Here is an 18,254-nt window from a genome sequence, read left to right as displayed (position 1 = left end):
ATTCTTGTGCCCATAGCACCCCTCTGGGTACGAAACCTGTGACAGTGCAACAGGAGACTGAACATTTCATTCATGTTTACCTTTGGGTGAATGATTATGCCAGTAACTGAAACTGCGTCTGAATTATTCATTAAGTTGATTATCATGCTGCTCATGAATGGACTGCAGCTAGAAAAAGCTTGTCTCTGCCATACCCCTTAATTCTAATTTATGTATAATCTTTGCACACAATTATAGAATAGAATAGAATCAGAAATACAATGAGATGGAATCAGAAATTAGATACAGAGCAAAGAAACAAATTAGCTGGTACAAAGAGAATGGCAAGGCAAATGGAAATAGGAGTGATGCATGCTCCAGTTTAGCTGCGGAATATAGCATGTTATGTGCTTATTCCATATAAAGGTAATGGCTAGCCCATATTAAACAATATGTAGCAAGATTAAACAGAGCCTGTGTTACAGTGACACAGTCCTACTATACATTCAAGGCTATAATTAAAAACTTTAATTGCACAGTTCTTCTGAGCTCAATTACATTAATTATGTTTGCCCTTTGCCTCCATTGTCTTAATGGCAATTGTCAAGCTTAACATGAAATAGCTCATGCTCATCAATGGCCAGCCTCTCTGTTCCCTTGCACAGAGATATTGCAGAAATGCACTGTTTTCACTTCATTTCTAGGCGAGATCTTGTGTTTTTATTGTTTTGTCATTTATTTATTGATTTATTGTCTTGTTGTTGTATGGTTTTCTATACAAATGTCAATTTTAATGTGGTCTTTAGTAAATGTTTTACACTGTGGCCGCAAACCATATTTTCCCTCATGGGACGACGAAGATTGATTGATTATTACTGATTCATTGATTGACTATAATTACTATGACTGTGGAAGAAAGATGTCAGTATGTCTGTAGATCATCATCAGCACAGCTGCCCAGTATTGGCAAAGATTGCCAGCCATCTATTCTAGAATAAGTGCACTGTAAATGAGTCCTTCAGCTGGCTAGACCAACTGACAACCATGAAAATATCGTTTGACACCATCAATCAAGTATGAGATGGACACTTATGAAAGTATGACTAAAAATGGGATCCCCACTGACTGATGGGATGGATAAGTGCTGAACAAACCAGGTTTCCATTTTCAGCTCGACATTTCTTCGTTCCTGTTGCACATTTGCAAATGGATTTTCTTCTTTTTTTGCCTTTACTATAACCTTCATACCAAATAATTTGCACCATTTCATCTATCTGTCTCAGCTATTGTCAATATTCATAGGAGTGTGGTCTAGTTTCCAAAGCAACGGTTTTCCAGCGCTCACGTTGTAGGTGTATGTGTCTGCATTGTGGACCTGCACTGTTATTCTTACAGAATGAGAGATAGCTACAGGAACGGTTGCTAGGATTAGTGGCGGGCTTTAGTGTTTGCGGTGCATGATGATCTGCAGGTAACGGTTGCTAGGCAGAGAGCAGCATTCTGGTGTTGTTACAGCTACGCTGCTTCGCGGATCACATCATGCTGCATTGAGCATCACTGAGAGAGACACCCGGTGGGGCAGGGGTGTACAGCAAGGGCCGATCTGTTTCAGGATTTCATGCCAAGCTCTGCTCTTAGTTACATAATCAGCTCTGTGTTGTTTAATCAGACATTTTGATAAAGTCGTGAGCTACAGCTGCGGACTGCACATGAAAACGTTTTGCCGTGGTCCGATGTAGGAGTGAACCACCGCTGGTTTACACCAGGGGTGTCCAGCCTTATCCGAAAAGGGCAGATGCAGGTTTTTGTTTCAGCCCGACACTATGACACACTCTCAACTAATTAACTAATCGTGGTCTTCATTCGAGACCTCGTTTAGTGAGAACCAGGTGTCTTAGTGCCAGGCTAAAGCAAAAACATGCAGCAGGCCTTTTCGGATAAGATTGGACACCCCTGCTTTACGCAGTTGTTTAGAAGCTCAAACCACGGTAATGAAAAATGAAGCCTGCATGCACGCAGAGCGGAGCTCACACCTTCAAGCTTGGAGTTGTACAGCCTGCTGTGAGGGCTAAAAATATTGGTTGCTCTGTAAGAAAGCTTGCCTAGTTTGTGTTCCTGTATTTACAATTTGGGGTGAGGAATCGCTGATATACTTCCTTCTGAGGCTTTGGTATAAGGTCAGGAATTTCCATTAAGTTTTCTATTGTCTAAGAGAATAAGGATTCTCCAGCTTGCACTACTTGAAATGTACCGATTGATTCCTTTGCTGTCCATGCCAATTGGCAAATTTAAGTGAATTGAAATAAAAACAGTTTTTTCTGCTCCTAGACAAAAGAAATGACTAGAAATGCTCTTATCTATCACAAATCACAATAGCACAGCACAGGTGTCATTTAAAAAATGTGCCTATGTATATGTGTGTGTGTGTTTAGGGGGAGAGTTAGTTTGGTGATGGGGGACTGCTTTGTTAGTGTGATCTTTCATTATAAATGTGTGAGAAATCGGCTCCCATGTAACTCACATGGCAGAGGCACCAGAGGTGTGGCCTGTGGCTCTGCTTGAATCCAGGCTCTGCCAGTGCACAGTGACCCGAGTGCCAATGAGCAGCTTAAACCTGGGAGGGAGGGTTTCAGTTGCCAGGACAACCTCTACTCTCAGTAGCAGCATGCACTGTCCATCAGGCACCTGCTGCCAGCCTGCGCCAGTGTGCAGGCTATTCTATTGTATTTATTCTATTGCTATTACAGTGAATTGTTCACTGGACGAGCAGGCTGCATGCATTTTGGAGGGGGTGCATGTGTGCTCAGAATCAGTAATGGGACAGGTCATTGGTCATTTAAAACGGGTGAAAAATATGGACAAACGGATCTCTTCCTTACAGCCGTGGGATGGTGGGGGCCATGTCCCCCTCCTTAAATTGATGTCATTATCTATTTTATAATCATGTATGATAACCGGGTTATCATGCTACAACCCCCCTCCTCAAACAAATAAACAAAAGAAAAAAACAACAGCAAAAAAAATTGTAGCTGGAAGTTGCCCACCTGTAACCGGATGAATTGGATTTTGTATGCAATAAGCTTGGCAAATGAGTGCTTTGTTTAATTAAGTTTCAGAATCAATATAATCTCGTCCCTTCCCCTTGGTTCGTTCCATAAATTCAGAAGTAATTAATTCTGGCCCAAGCCAATTCATCCCATTCATGTTGTCATATCAAACTGAATCAACTCATTCATGAAGATGAATTACTATACTCTAAACAACAACAACAAAAAAAACTTCAGATAGGCTGAATGTAAATACAAATTCATCAATATTTCAACACAGTTTTTGCTGTGTTCGTAAGTATTCATAATTTTTCACTCCATTTCAATAATTTGCTGTCCTTTCAACATTCAGTGCTAAGTTACTCTAACCTTAGAAGTAGATTAATCACTGCCATTTTAAGATCATTTGAATGCTACCAATATTACTTTGCTTTGACAATAATAACACTTTTTTTCTTCAAAGGTATTCAGTTGATTTCTCTTAACATTCTTGAATATTATCACTGAAATAATAAATTTATAAGAAGTATATTATGCTAGCTCTTCCTGTATGTCTCTCTCACTCTCTCTCTCTCTCACACACACACACACTCTCTCTCTCTCTCTCACTCTCTCTCTCACACACACACTCTCTCTCTCTCTCTCTCGCTCACACACACACACACACACACACACATACACTCTCTCACTCTCTCTCTCTCACACACACACACACTCTCTCTCTCTCATACACACACTCTCTCTCTCACTCTCTCTCTCTCTCTCTCACACACACACACACACACACACACACTCTCTCCCTTGCTCTGCCACTCTGCGTGGTTGCTTTTCTAATTATGGCCTTTGGGTCCTGCTGGTCCCCACTGCTGCGTTATTGAAATGCCCTGCCTAAGCCATCCCCACAGGGCGGGAAGAGGTGTCAGAAAAGCTCTGGCCAGGACTTTTCCATTAATAATTTCTCTAAAATAATACACACAGTGGGTAGGTGTGTACTCACACTGATCTTCTGGGGAAATGTGAGTTTGAAATACTGGTGTTATGCACCGGGGTTATGTGACCACCAGTGCCATACCTGACTAAAAATAACATTCCCAAACCAAAGTGCAAGTGAGGCATCAATAAAGCACTAAATGTAAGCTCACTTAGACTAAACATATCAGCATAATATGGGGTGTTAGTAATGCACCATATTATCATAATTTATCATAAATAACATGGATGTGTATTATAATAATAATAATAATAATAATAATAATGTTTAAATTATGTTTAAAAACCTACACACGAAATACCAAGTGATATATTTGCATATATTCTTATTGTACTGTACATATATTAAAGTGGTGGGTTGATGGGTTGCCAGTTAGTGCCCACCATGTCCCTGATTTCAGGGGGCGATGGGCTGTCGCACCCAGGACAGCTGGTACAGTAGGCTGGGTGTGCCAGATAGGAAAACCCCGCCGGTCACACATTCCGCCCGCCCGCTAGCCGGATGAGCTGACTGTCCTGACTGCCGGTGCCAATGCGTCCATCTGTCTCAGCAGCTCACGTATAGGCAGCAAGGATCCAACGGGCACATCTAAAGATTCCATTTCAAACCATATATGCCATATATGGTCGTTGTGTGTTCCGTATACAATTGTGTATTTCTTATACGTATATAACTGTATGAGTCTGCGTATGTATACATGCCGATGTTACCAGAATGAGCTTTACATGCATGCAACATTTTAACACATATAGTATGCTGTTTTATGAGCAGAAAATTATTTCTGTACTGCAGGTTCCCTATTGTAATACCCACAGAACACTAGGAGCATTGCTTTTGGGTTCATTTGCCCCATGTAAGGTTCAAGACATTTGGAGATATGTATCAGTCAAATTTGCTTCACTATAAGCCATACTCCAAATGGCTGGGCACAGGCCAGGAGGTGATCTATCCTGGTCAAGGCCCAGTTATTTAATCCAGTGAGACAGTTGAGCCCAACATGACCACTCAATAATGGCTCATGACCTGGGAGCCCAGTCACAAAATTGAAAAAGATTTATTGAGCTTTCAACTGAAATGGATTTTACAAATTCTAGAAATTATGTAAATCTATCTTTCAAATTTTTTTTTTGTATTCCCCTTGGAACATTTACTTTGGTGAGTGCTGTGTGACCACCTGTTTGTAAATTGTGCTTTACAAAACATCTGTGTCTGTCTAGACTGTCTGTCTATCAATACTACAACAGTTTGATCACTGGGCAAGGGGAGATTCAAAACTTTCATTGCATGTTAGCCATGCAGGCAAAGCTTAAAAAACTAAGCTGATATATTTGTGATGTGGTTATGTATTTGATTATTTATTTAATTCTTCAAACCTGAATGAAAAACACATTTGAATTGGTAGTTCCAGATCTTCCCACTAGATGGCAATACAGTACCTTGGAATGCAATTTTAATTCATTTACCGCAGTATTTGGTAGGTTGAGATTCTCCTTCACTTGTAGCAACCACATCGCCCGTAATATACACTCCCCTTTCCCTTGGCAAGGGACAGTACTACACAGCCATGTTTGTATTTTTTTATTTTTGTTTTCAGTAGGATGTAGGAATTAATAAGAACATTTAAAAAAATGTTGCAAGCAAACATAAATTATGTAACTAAGTGAGCTAGCAAATTAGCTCAGGCCTACCACATTGTATCAAGCCTTTTTCACTGAGCCTTTTGGTAAGATAATGCGTCTGTTCAATCTTCATCTTAAGAAGAGTGCTAAATCTCATGCACACATCCTCTGGGGAGGCAATGTCTTCACCATCCGTAGCCAGTGTAATCTCACAGTTATGATTTAATGGATTGATGTAATGGATTTCCTTTCGTTCTGAACAGTGGAGCAGGGAGAAATGATGTCTGTGACTACACATAAAAATGCATAGCTGCCCTTAAAAATGAATATGAACAGTTTTCATGCCTTGCGTTTTTGGGCGCAGTGAGTCTGAAGAAAAAGTTAGGCTGCAGTTATTGTTTCATTCAAACCTTGTCAGTGATGTAGAGACTACTCCAGACTTTATTTTAGAACTAAGGGAGCTGAATGATGGGACTTTGAATCCATACGAAAATATAAGCGTTTTTCAGAAATATAAAATAGAATTATTTTGTTGATTATACCCACCAAAAACAATTCTACCATTGCGAGATTCCTCTGAATCTTTGCGAAGAGGTTCCCTATAGCTGAGCAATATGTCCTTGCCCTGGCTCCTCTTATTCCATGGGGACCACAGTCCCAAACATCTTTGGTACCTTTCTATTGATGACGACATTGTTGATTAGCACCATTTTCAATAACATCTGAAAGATCATTTCCAGAGGGTAAACTTACAGTAATTTAACTATTGTGGCATAATGTAGGGTACTCCATTAACGCCACCTTGTTGGAGTGGGAGTGGATAAAGTGGGCACCCCATCTTCATTTTCCCTCTGAAAAGTTGCAAGTTTAGGTAGATTTTTTTTGCCCCTTTCTTTCACTTCTGCTGTGGGCCTGTAGATACTGAAGCTCCCTTCATTCTACAGTACCTTGAATTGTTGAGATGTATACAACAGTTTAATCAGCACAGAAAAGTGAAAAATAGTTTCAGAGAGTTTATTACATTGCGTATTAGGGCGTTGGAGAAAGGCACCCATGTGCACCATCAGGGCGGGGTCTGACTTCACATTTGCCCCTAATCTAGCATCCAGACCTATGCTAACAGACACTGGGAGATCACGTAAGGGCACAGCTCCTGTTTCTGCACAGGGTGGAGAGTTTGCTCCTAATTTTTTATATTTTAGTTTTCTTACGAGCGTCATTGCAATATTCCCGTAGGTGCACTATGTGACGTGTGCAATTTTTATAAAATATTTATGCTTTGCCTCACAGTGCATACAAGAGTGGGCCATATGCCATCAGAAGTCCAGGGCAGTGGATGATGAAGCACTTTTTCAGCATATGCTTCCCTGGGAATACCTGCAACAGAGCAAGAAAGACAACAATGTTCTCCAGGTATTGTATCCATGTTTTTCTGAGAGTAGATGGCATGATTATGTCCCCAGTTTCACAGAACGAGATTGTTGGATATGTAGTTTTTAGATTATTACCTTTGAGAAACAGACAATATAATTTCTGTTACCAGGGGAAAAAATCAGTTTATTCTATATCCCCCTCCTTGCTCCACAAACATCAAAGTAAACAGCCTTGGGCAAGTTGGGTGACCCTGGAGGTCTAACTGGGGTGTCCTGGAGAGTTTTCTCTCCTTTGAAAGTTTTATGGCTTTATTGCCTTCTGGAGGAAACCCAGACACTCGGACACTCGCACAACTATGTGCCGCATAAAGAATGTTCCTTTTGGTGAAGTTTGAATGCAATTTGTGATATTGAAATCATTGAGTGAATATCTTAATGTCTATGTAGATAATAGTTGTCAAGGCATGACCATTGAAATCTACATTTTTATGGAAGTGGGTCCAGTTTCATTTGGAAACCAACGTGGGATGATTTGGTTTTGTTAAATGGAAAATATTTCACCTTAAGGTGGAGATTGCAACTGGCGGGATTTGACGCTTACTTGTCCTTAAAATACTACCCCTGCGATAAGAAGCAGTGGTAAGCTTCCATTTGTTTTTTTAAAGAGATATTCAAAAGCTGAGCTGTTTTACCACCAAACATATTCATGTTTCATTTCTTTGGAAAGACTGTAAGACAATGAATCTTTTGATAATAATATTATAAGGCTTAGCCCTGCCTGACACAAGGCAACTTAATAAGCAAATCTGTCAGCTTTCGGATAAGACAGTCCCTGTCTGCAACCACAACCCCCAAGCAGTTTGAACTGACGATACGCTTGTGTTCCGTATTCAGAGTGCCGGACATCAAACGAGGGTGTCAGCGATTAAAACTGCTGGATTTAGAAAATGAAACATGGTTCACTTAATCCTCACTTCGCTGACAAGATGCACAAATCCCACGCCTGACATTTTTCAGTTCTAATCATCTGTGGAAGCAACCTAAAAATGGCCTGTTGTTCTGAGGCACTTCCAGCCAATGGGCACTTGTTCTCAGGATGTGCTTAAAGTGGTGGTGGTCTGGAAGGTCTGCCATTGTCCGTGCAGGTACATTTTTTTTATTTCATAGCTGAGCGGGACCACAGTGATTTGTTTTTTCCTTAACAAGCTCATTTAACATTGGAATAGTGGAGATGTTGCCTGTTAGGAAATCATGTATAATGTCTTAAGGGAACGTGTAAACAGTGAAGCAACATGGTCCAAACCGTAGCATTTTCTGGGTGTTCTTGTACAGTCTGCAGGTGTTAGTGAATTGCCAAACCACACATTATGAAATATTACTGTCCGAACATTGTGGCGAATTCCTCCTTGGTGGCAATGGGGGAAAAAAATATTCTTCCTGAGCTGAAATTTTTGGTAAAAACAACAACAGCATATGCAGCCAGATTGCTTGCTCTCGTGGAAATCCCCAGTTGTGAAGGCTCTCAAGCTGTCATCAGGGATGTCATCTCTGTTTACACTGGCCCAGATGTCATCAGTTTGTGCTACCATCTGTAAATTGTTGGCTAGTGCAACATGTACCTCTATTGCTGAAATGTGCCTCTATTGTTTTCTTCATCATATGCACTGAAATGGACATTGCTAGGTTTCATAATTTCAAGTTCTTCACAGCATTACTGTTGAAGTATCCACTCTGTGCTGATACTTCTCAAAAATGTCTGTCTGACTTGTGTCTTAAGGTTCACACAAATCATGTGAATATTTCAAAGGTGAAATCTGTATTGGGATGTGAATTAGAAATTGATTGGAGATCCTTGAAATTACTGATCTGCAAAGCTGCAGAGACAATGTTTTTTTCTGATTTTCAAAATAAAAAGGCAAAGGTTTCTCTTGGAGTCTCTAACCAAGTCCTTATTTTTCCAGTTCACTGATTCAATTACATTACTTGCCAGTGGTATAAGGAGACTGGAGCCATTATTCACAGGGTGGTTACAGTCAGAAAAATTGGAATTCAACGAGTCCCTACAGTATGTTTCTGGTATATATGCGCCTCCCTGCATGAGGCAATACACTTGTATGTTTTGAGAAAACCTGCATGTCCACATGTTAAATGAAACCTGGCTCACTCTGGTGATACAGACCAATGTGTCTAATGTGTTTTATCAGTGAAAATAGGGCAGTTATACAAAGCAGGAATGATGACGATGATGAGAACGATGAATATGATTCGAAACTTGTTTACCGTAGCCCTGGAAGTCATTCAATTGTAGGCGCTCAGACACCAGTATTTCTAAAAAGAAAATAGAAATCAATGGCTTTGAAAAATACCTAAGCAGCTGGAGCTGCTTGTTGTGGTGGACTGTCCTTGTCCCAAAAGCTATATCATCATCCAAACAAGTCACGTAGTTCTGTTATCTCTCCCCTACCAACATATCTAAAATGCATCTAGCGCAGAAAGTGTTCTTACCTCTTCGTTTATGTCCATGCAATTGTGTCCATTTTTATGCTGTTGTTTTCATGTCAGATGTTGAGGGTGCAAGAAATACATTTTTGTGTGAGAGTATGGGGAAATGTTCTCTTTCATTTATTCATACTTGTTCATTTTCTGTGCACTCATCTTTTAGCATTAAAGCACAGCCATTAAAGTAAATACCATTTCAAATAAATTCAAGTGCTGTGCTTTGGGAGACAGTATACAATTTATACAATCACATGCAGTAGACTACCGTGGTGCATTTTTAGCAGTGTAGAAACCCAACATTTCAATGCATGAAAGAGTATAAGAAGTCCACAATTCATTTAATAGATTTTGGAGCAGCTTTTTATGATTATACAATACATATAACCATGAATATACAAGTATGCTATGCATTTACAACATATTCATAATGGCGACAAAACCTACCACCCCTAGTTTTTGGACGACATGATTTTTCTTGTTTTGCTTCTGTACTCCAGCACATTTGATATGAATATGAATATGAGGTCAAAGTGCAGACTCATCTTTTATTAGCAGGTATTTACATCCATATTGGCTGAATCATGTTGGAATTGCAGCATACATTTTTATGCAGGGAACTTCTTTTAAGGGTGAAACAATCTGAATAAAAGCTGGAGCACTCAACACATAGTGGCACATATATAACTTAATTTAATAGAATCACACAGGGACACATAGTCCAGACTGACATTTTGATGCAACAAGCCCCTTGACAAAGATTATTCTTTCACCTATGGCAGTTCTTCATTTAACAGAAAGAATATGACATTACTTCAATGCCAAAAGTCATGTGTGCAAGAAATTAATTTGAGATTAGAATTTCCCTTGTTCTCTCACAAATCTGCGCACTCAGATTTGCCCTGGTCACACAGATTTATTCTGCTCACACTCAAAGCTCTGCCCACACTCCGATTTATTCGGCTCACACTCAAAATGACACCTGCTTTTTCCCAGTTTGCAACCCGCTTGCACTTGGATTATTTCAATCGCAACATTTCTGTCAAAGGTCCAGCCAATAGGAATTAATCAGCAATGCGTGTGACAACTGCCCTTTTTTAAGCAATGCAGTAATTTCTGATTCTCTATTATCTCCTTGTTGGGTACGTCAGAAGTACGGGGCTATTCCATAGGGCTTGGTAAGGGCTAGCTATGCGAAAGCATCGGTTATGTTAAACTATTGGAGAGTGCAGATTCAGATTCTGAGCTTGCGATCGGAAAACACGGAATTGACACCGATTGCCGCACTTAACACAGAAAACAACAACAGCTTGGTAAAGAGCATTAACTTTGACAGATGGACGTCCATGATTTCAGTCACTTTAGTTTATTTTGGCCAGTGAAAATGTTGAGTGGCTAGTGACTTTGGAAAACCACTTGGCAAAGTAGCTGGTGAGCTAAAGAGATGTTAAGCCCTGCTCACAAGCGAGGTCATGTCAAGACATCTGAACCTGTTAATTTGGGGGAAGTATGAGTCTACATTCCCATATCGAGTTGCCAAGAAACACCTTCATTCTGTTGACTCATGGCATCTATGGTGAGTAATGGCAGGGGATGTAATAAAGGAGAAGTCGAATTAAGGCAAAAATAATGTGATTTCTAAAGAACTAAATGGATCTAAATGGATGGAAAATGATGACTGAGGAGAAAGTTGCTTTGAAACTCAACAGTGTTGAAGAAGGATTATTCTAAATATTGAAGAATGCTTTATGATCACCTATTATATTATATTTATATTTGTTTCTTTTTAGAATAAGAAGTTAAACAACAGTTAAAACTTTACAGTTAAGTGCAGTGTGAACTGTGATTTAGTTTGAATGCTGAAATGCTTTTTTAATTATGTTGTTTGTACAATTTCATTGCTATTAATAATTAATAACAGTAAAAGGTTATTGCACAGGCATGGCCTGAAATAATCTAATGATGTCATTCACATGTTGTTTTTTCAGAATACTCCAAGGCTGTACAACAGGAGCTTGTACATGCATTGTGCACTTAAAATAATGCGTATTCAAAATTACATATAAATTGTACTGTGGTGGTGATTAAAATTTGAGTGACTGAACGTTTTTAAAAAATATTTTTAAAAAACATTTTGAAATTTACGTAGATATGGATTGCCTCCTCAGGTTTAGAGCTCACTAGTTTCCATTTACATATATATCTTATAATATAATGCATTGTTATATAAAAATATGATGCGTGTTAATATATTATTGTTTATTAGAAGTGACTCAGTATTTCTCACGAACAGTAGAACACACATTTGCTCCAGGCCAAACTTGCGGTTTTATTTTTTTACAAACAGTGTGGAGTTTATTAGTAGCACCCACCTAGCAGTGTTGCACAGTTGACTCGCTCACATGTATGCACAAAGAAAAAATGCACATGCACACGCACGCGCGCACACACACAATTAAGTAATGGATCACATGCTTATAAGCACATAAAACAGAAGAGCAGAGGAAGGAAGTGTGAACCATTGTAGGTCTTCTGTAAAATAACTTGGCAGTTCTGATTGTAACATTTTCACTTAATATTGCACTTCCAAACTGTGACAGCGATGTGGAAACTCCTCATGGGTCTGCGTATTAAATACACTGGAATTATGATACCTTTGCATAATCTAGAAATATTTTCAGCATAATCAGTGCATTATCAGCACTTTCGTGTTATGCAATCTCGGAATGCTGAATGTGGTTTTTATTTATCCTAGGCGAGAGTCTGGATTTTGTCTCTCGTACTGCCCTCGCTGTATCCTTCTACATCATTAATAATGAATCAAAGCTATGGACTCACACTCATGAATATTGTCAGATTCCCCCATAGGCGTGGGGCAAAACCCATCTGCAGGAAATATCATTAGGTTTATGAACTGAATTTAATAAGCTGCTCAAAGTGTATTTATGGATGCCCAAGTCATTATTTGAGTTTTCAGTATACATAAATATTAATTTTTAGCTTGGGAAGTCGAATGTGCTACGGGCTAGTAAATACAGAGTTGCAGTAGGAAAGCCATTGGTCTGCTTTGCTGCTAATGCGGCAAACAAAGCCAATGGCCTGATTTGTTGCTAATGCTGCAATGTACCTTGTCAGTCACGGAAGCATTATCTGCATAGACATCGTGCTAGCATTCTTCAGGCTTTCTGATTGTATCCTGATAATAGAAGCTGGGTGGCTGGCAGTACAATTAGGCTTTGACTGAAGTTTGGTATCCTAACCCAGGCACTGAAGGCAGAGAAAGATGGCTGGGTCATTTCACAGTGTGAGAGGGTCATGATAGTTATCTATAAATAAATATAGTCTTTAATCTTATTGACAATGGAAACTTGCTGTTCTGTTTATAAGTGCTATGTAATTTGATCCTATGAAAGCAATTTCCTAATGTTTCACAAATAATTATTTTTCTTACCTAAAAAATGATTGCTTTACATAATATGTCTCTGCTTTTATTGGTTTATGGGCCAAGAATTCAAGCTAATGTAATGGGACAGTGCTCAGTTACAATATTTATATTTTTTATTTATTTATTAATTTTTTTTAAGTTTAAAGAGCTGAGTTGCAATTTTTCCTAATGGAAATGTACAGTGTGCATTATGAATTTCTAAAGTTTTTTTCCCCCTAAGATTATTTTATGTTGCAATCTTGATCAAAATGCTTACTTCTGTAGGCAGGTGCTGCACAGCTGCCCTGGCTGTTGCTGGCCACAGGCTCATCATATACCATTGTATCAGCAGTACATTTGTGATTAAATTGAATGGTAGACCAAATTCTCCAAAAATGTATTCATTGAAGTTCCAGCCCAGAACAATCCAGAGACCTCTTGTGCAGCCTTGGAATTTTAGTTAAGCCAGTTATAGTTATTGATGCATTTCTTTCCAATGCATTTTGCACCCACAGAGGTGATCACATATCTGAAATGTGAAATGCCTCAGATCAGTGGTGCGTCCCGGGTTTTTCATTTGGTGAGGTAGTTGGGGGGAAAGAGGGGGTGGGGGGTGGGTAGGGCAGTTTTTTGGGCCAAATGCACAAATTAGCCATTTGGTTCAATTTATTCATGCTACCAACCTTCATCCCATTTCTGTCAGATACCAGATTCTTTCTCAAAAAATAAGCAGTGCCAAAACAAAATGAGTGGCATGTAACTTTGCAGCTTTATTTTGAGCAGACATTATCACAAAGAAAATGTAAGCATAATGTAAGCACAAAAGGCCAAGGTACTCACACACTGTAAAAATCAGTTCCTTAACTGACTTTGTGCTATATGATACGATGACAGGGTATTTCCATGATCTCATCATAAGTCCCACATAGCTAGGAGGGTGTAAAAATTGCATATGTTGCTCAACATTTTGATTACAGTTGAGCTGTATTATAAGAGAATTATACCCTAACAGTATTTTAGCTACATGTATACAGCAAATGATGTTGTAATTGTCGCCAGCATTAGTCGTACTTTGGTAGTTTAATTTGAAATAAAGTTAGCAAACTATGTAGCTGGCAGTTTTAATACAATTCTATGCTATCCCCTACATGGCTATGTAACTGGCTATACCAGTTTTCATTTCAAGGTTATGCATTTAGTTCAGGGCTGCCAGAAGCTAAAAAAAAAAAAGGTAACTAGTAAATAAACGATACTTAGTTACATAGCTGCTCAGAAGTCTTGTATTGGGGAGTTTGTTTCCTGTGATGTTTTGTGGGTTAGCAAGCAGGATACTTCGATTGTACTCAACGTAGTTGAAAGTCCTAACAAGTGAACTGTAGCAGTAATGTTGAAACTGCATCTGTAGAAAACAACTTTGAAAGCCATCAAAACCGAGATTGCAACAGAGAGGTCACAATGAGTAAAGAGGAGAGGAGTGCAGCCATGTTTTGGCCTGACAAGCATTCTAGAGCATATGAGATATATTTCAATTGTATATTGCTTGGAAGAGCCACACATTGCATCATTCTGTTTGATTGTTGGCACATTGAAACAGAATGACTGGCCTTAGTGGATATATGACATTCTGACCAGAATGTGGAGAGGATGTGATTACATACAGTAATGGCTGTAGACATGGTGGCTGAAAACAACATTATACAAGGAAACTCTTTCTTGGATTCAAAGTATTTTAACTTACTGTACAGCCAGGACTATAAATCTATGTATCTGTCATTGAAATCCTTCTCATTTGAGAAAGGAAATCATAAAGTTTCAGGTTCTGCAAACATGGTCAAGAGCAGGTCTGTCAAAATGTCTGTAGTTGCTATGAAAAAGTTGTCAGAGCACAATTCAATGCTTATTGACACTATTAGAGACTGACTAGTTGTGTGACCTGAGGAGTGAGGCCTTGCAAAATCATCTGCCGCATGAAGTTAACTTACTTATAAAAGAGCCATTGAAATGACAGTTTTTTTTTGGAATGTACATCCTACTATCCTCAGCAGCTGAACATAAGAACAAAATCTCAATGTCATCTGAGAAAAGGGAACACAGAATAGAAAAGCAGGCCATCATGCAGATTAGGAGCTGGAGTGTAAGAGCTGTGGCAAGAAGGGCCACCTTGAGTGCTCCTGTAAAGTCAATAAAAGGAATGGAATGGTTGGAAAAACAAGAACACCACAAATACGTGTTTGTACCAAAGAAGAAAAAGAGCTTTCAAGTCAATGCAATCACACAAAACATATACTCAAGGTTACAACGACGGTCATTACAAAGGGGGGCAGACACAAGGTTACTGTCTCCACACTGTGAGACACTTTGTTAAAGCACACTCAAGCAACTTCCCCTACAACCAGTTAACAGTGCACTTTAGACCTATACAGGAGAACCAGTGTCTGCAAGAGGTGTCATTGAGCAGGCTAAATGGACAGTCAGTGAAATTGGAAGTGTATGTGGTAAAGGGGAATTACCCAGTTCTACTTGAGAAGATCACTTTGGGCTGTGCTTCCGTTCGCATGTCAAAGGATAAGATAAGGCCTACACCATCTGCAGCCTTGAGGACTTTGGCTATCCCCACCCTGCCATGTTCCTTCTGGCTTCCCAGGCACAATGCCTGTTTATCCTGGCCCCAGGGAAGTCAGGACAGTAAAATCATTAGCCCCTTTTCCACCATGTTGTCGGAACTAAAAGCTGGCAAGAACTATCCACAACAGGAACTAAAATAGTTCCTGGAGCTCGCTTGAGTTTTCTTTCCCACAGCAAGAGCTGTGAACCTTATGCAAAATAGTAGGGTCTGTGGCCAAGAACTGTGCTCATTGCATGTAACTATTTACTGGTCTATCTACTTGAGCCACTCCATTTATTGTGGTCTTTAATTTTTTTTGTACAAATCTCCGTGGTTTTTTCTTGACCAATCAGAGACCAGCTAGGTCATCAGCCCTTTGCTAAACATTTTTGGTTGTGTTTTTCTTGGTTAAATGAGTGGTTCATGTCTGCTGGAACTGAATGGCAAGAACCTGCTGGTACTACTTTTCCAGGGCACAGTACCACATGCGGAAGTACTAAATAGAATATGGTTGAATGGAATCACATGATCCATTCCATTCAAGTTCTTACTTAGTTATGCACCTGAGCCCCATTAAAAACCTGGGGGGGGGGGGAGTTGAAGAGGAGAGTCTGCAAACAAAGACTAAGGACTCTAATAGATTTGAAGACATTTAGCATGGAGGAGTGGTCTCCGGTTCTCAGATCATCTATTATAGTTAGCTGTTATTTGGGCAAGGGGAGGGTACACACGCACATGTTTTCGTGAATATGAAAGACTTTGTAAAGGTTTTTTTAAAATCCGGCATTTTTTGTTCATCCAAAGTCATATTATCAAAAGTCATCTTGACTGAGTCCTTCATCTAGGTCTAGCGTTCTACATTTCATCTCCTGCGGTCTTTTGGTTTTTGAATTTTGGTCTTTGCACATCCTTGGATTACTTTTGGACAAAGGCTGTGGTTTGGCATCTGCTTTCATTTATTTCTTGTGTAACTGCCATGCCTGTAACCTTTGTTAATTGTTTTAGGGTAGTTGAACCTTGTCTTTAGATTAGATGTGAATATTTGTTCTAACTTAATACATTTCTTAATTTTCATCTGGTTGTGAGTTGTACATTTTGATAAAGGTTGATCCAACAGTGCTCTGCCTATCAACGAATTTGGCGATTTAATATATCTTTGATGATAATTACCAAATTAAATCAAATAAGTATTTTTTGCAATATTTATGGATAAGTAAGGTGAATTAACTGTTGATGCACTTGTTTTCAGTATTCAGAATGCCGGATATAAAACAGGGGTGTTAACAGTTAAAACTGCTGGGTTCCGAAAAGTAACACATTTCAATTAATCCTCACCTTGCTGACAGTCCACAGATAATCAGTAATGGATTACTGACCACACGGCTTCTCGACTTCGAATCTGTAATGAACCAGGCCAATCCAGTCAATTAGGTACCATCCGCCATTCAAAAAGTAATGATGTGTAAATCTTTTTACCTTACACAGATTCTCTTAGTAAGCTGTTAATGAGCAGATGGGTTGATGACCTAGAGAACCAGCTTTGTTTCTGGGTCATGTGTCCTTGCTTAAGTGGATGTGGCAGCGGAAAAGGAAATTCTTTTCTTGAACCTAAATGGCTGGGGCTAATCTGCTGCAGCACACCATTACGGAAGCTTTATGTTTGGATGCAAATGGGTAAGCAAGAGATTAATAGTGACAGTGATATGTCTGAATCATGCTTCAGAATGAGTGGCTTCTTTCATAGGGAATCCCAGCTGGCAGTGTCGCACATTTCTTACGTAGTCAATGTTTGGTGATTAATTGAAGGATCACCTTGAGGTTTTATCATTGTTTACTGATCATTTTGTATATTTAGTGCTGGTGTTTCTTTGGCAGTTCATGTTCACTTTTAAAAGTTTTATTAGCATGTTATAGATTGAAATACCTATTCCCACAGCTAATGTTATACCAAAGCTTATGCCATTTACAGCAGACATAAGAATGGCACTATGCAGAACAGTTTCTACCATCCTTTTGGTACCATATTCAGAAATGTGAGGTTATTTTACTGGCTATCCACAGCATATTGGCTGCTAGATGAGGTCCATTTATGAATTTCTCCCCAAACTATTTATAATGCCGACCAGCAATTACATTTTTGAGGCTGAGTGGACAGTGCTTTCAGAGTAGTTTTTAGACTAAATATGTGAAGTGACTGTGAGAGTTAATTTTATAGGAGTGCTTCGCAAAGCATATTCTTGCCATATCGCCTCTACTTTTTTCTCCTTCGTTTCGTCCTTCAGTATTAAAAAAGAAGAGCTTCAAAGCCCAATGGTTTTTTTATAATGCCTTCACTTCCAAAGGCCTATGGAGTCATAACCGATGACTGATGTCATATCTGATGCATCAGTGTGGTCTGTAGATGGTTAAAACAGGATATAGGAGATAACTACATTTGCAAACTTACGCCAGAGTTTTCGTTATGTCACGAGATGTGACCGTGATAAGAATAAGAATGTCTAGCCATGACTAATTAAAAAATGCACTAAAAATGTTGTGAAACAAAACAATGAAGATTTATTCTAATCCTCAATATGGTTGGGGATAAACTGTTAAAAATTAGAATAAGCTTGGCAGCTATAACAATTGCACAATGTCATTATGCAAAAATGAATTCAATCAACCACTTTGACAAAACTTATTTATAACAGAAATATAAAATTTAACTGGTAACAGCATGA

General features: G+C 39.1%; 1 long non-coding RNA gene across 1 annotated transcript in view; it reads left to right on the top strand.

The window, feature by feature from the left end:
• Positions 1 to 1,990: 1,990 nt before the first annotated feature.
• The window catches only part of LOC118233243, a 32,722-nt gene continuing 16,458 nt past the window's right edge, over positions 1,991 to 18,254 (top strand). The window contains exons 1-2 of the long non-coding RNA XR_004766500.1: positions 1,991 to 2,112; positions 6,927 to 7,049. This is a non-coding gene — a long non-coding RNA (uncharacterized LOC118233243). The remainder of the gene's footprint in view (positions 2,113 to 6,926; positions 7,050 to 18,254) is intronic.

This window comes from Anguilla anguilla, chromosome 8 (genome assembly GCF_013347855.1).
Source record: "Anguilla anguilla isolate fAngAng1 chromosome 8, fAngAng1.pri, whole genome shotgun sequence".
Classification (NCBI taxonomy): domain Eukaryota; kingdom Metazoa; phylum Chordata; class Actinopteri; order Anguilliformes; family Anguillidae; genus Anguilla; species Anguilla anguilla.
Note: the sequence above shows the minus strand (reverse complement) of the source record. Positions and strands in the feature narration are given on the sequence as shown.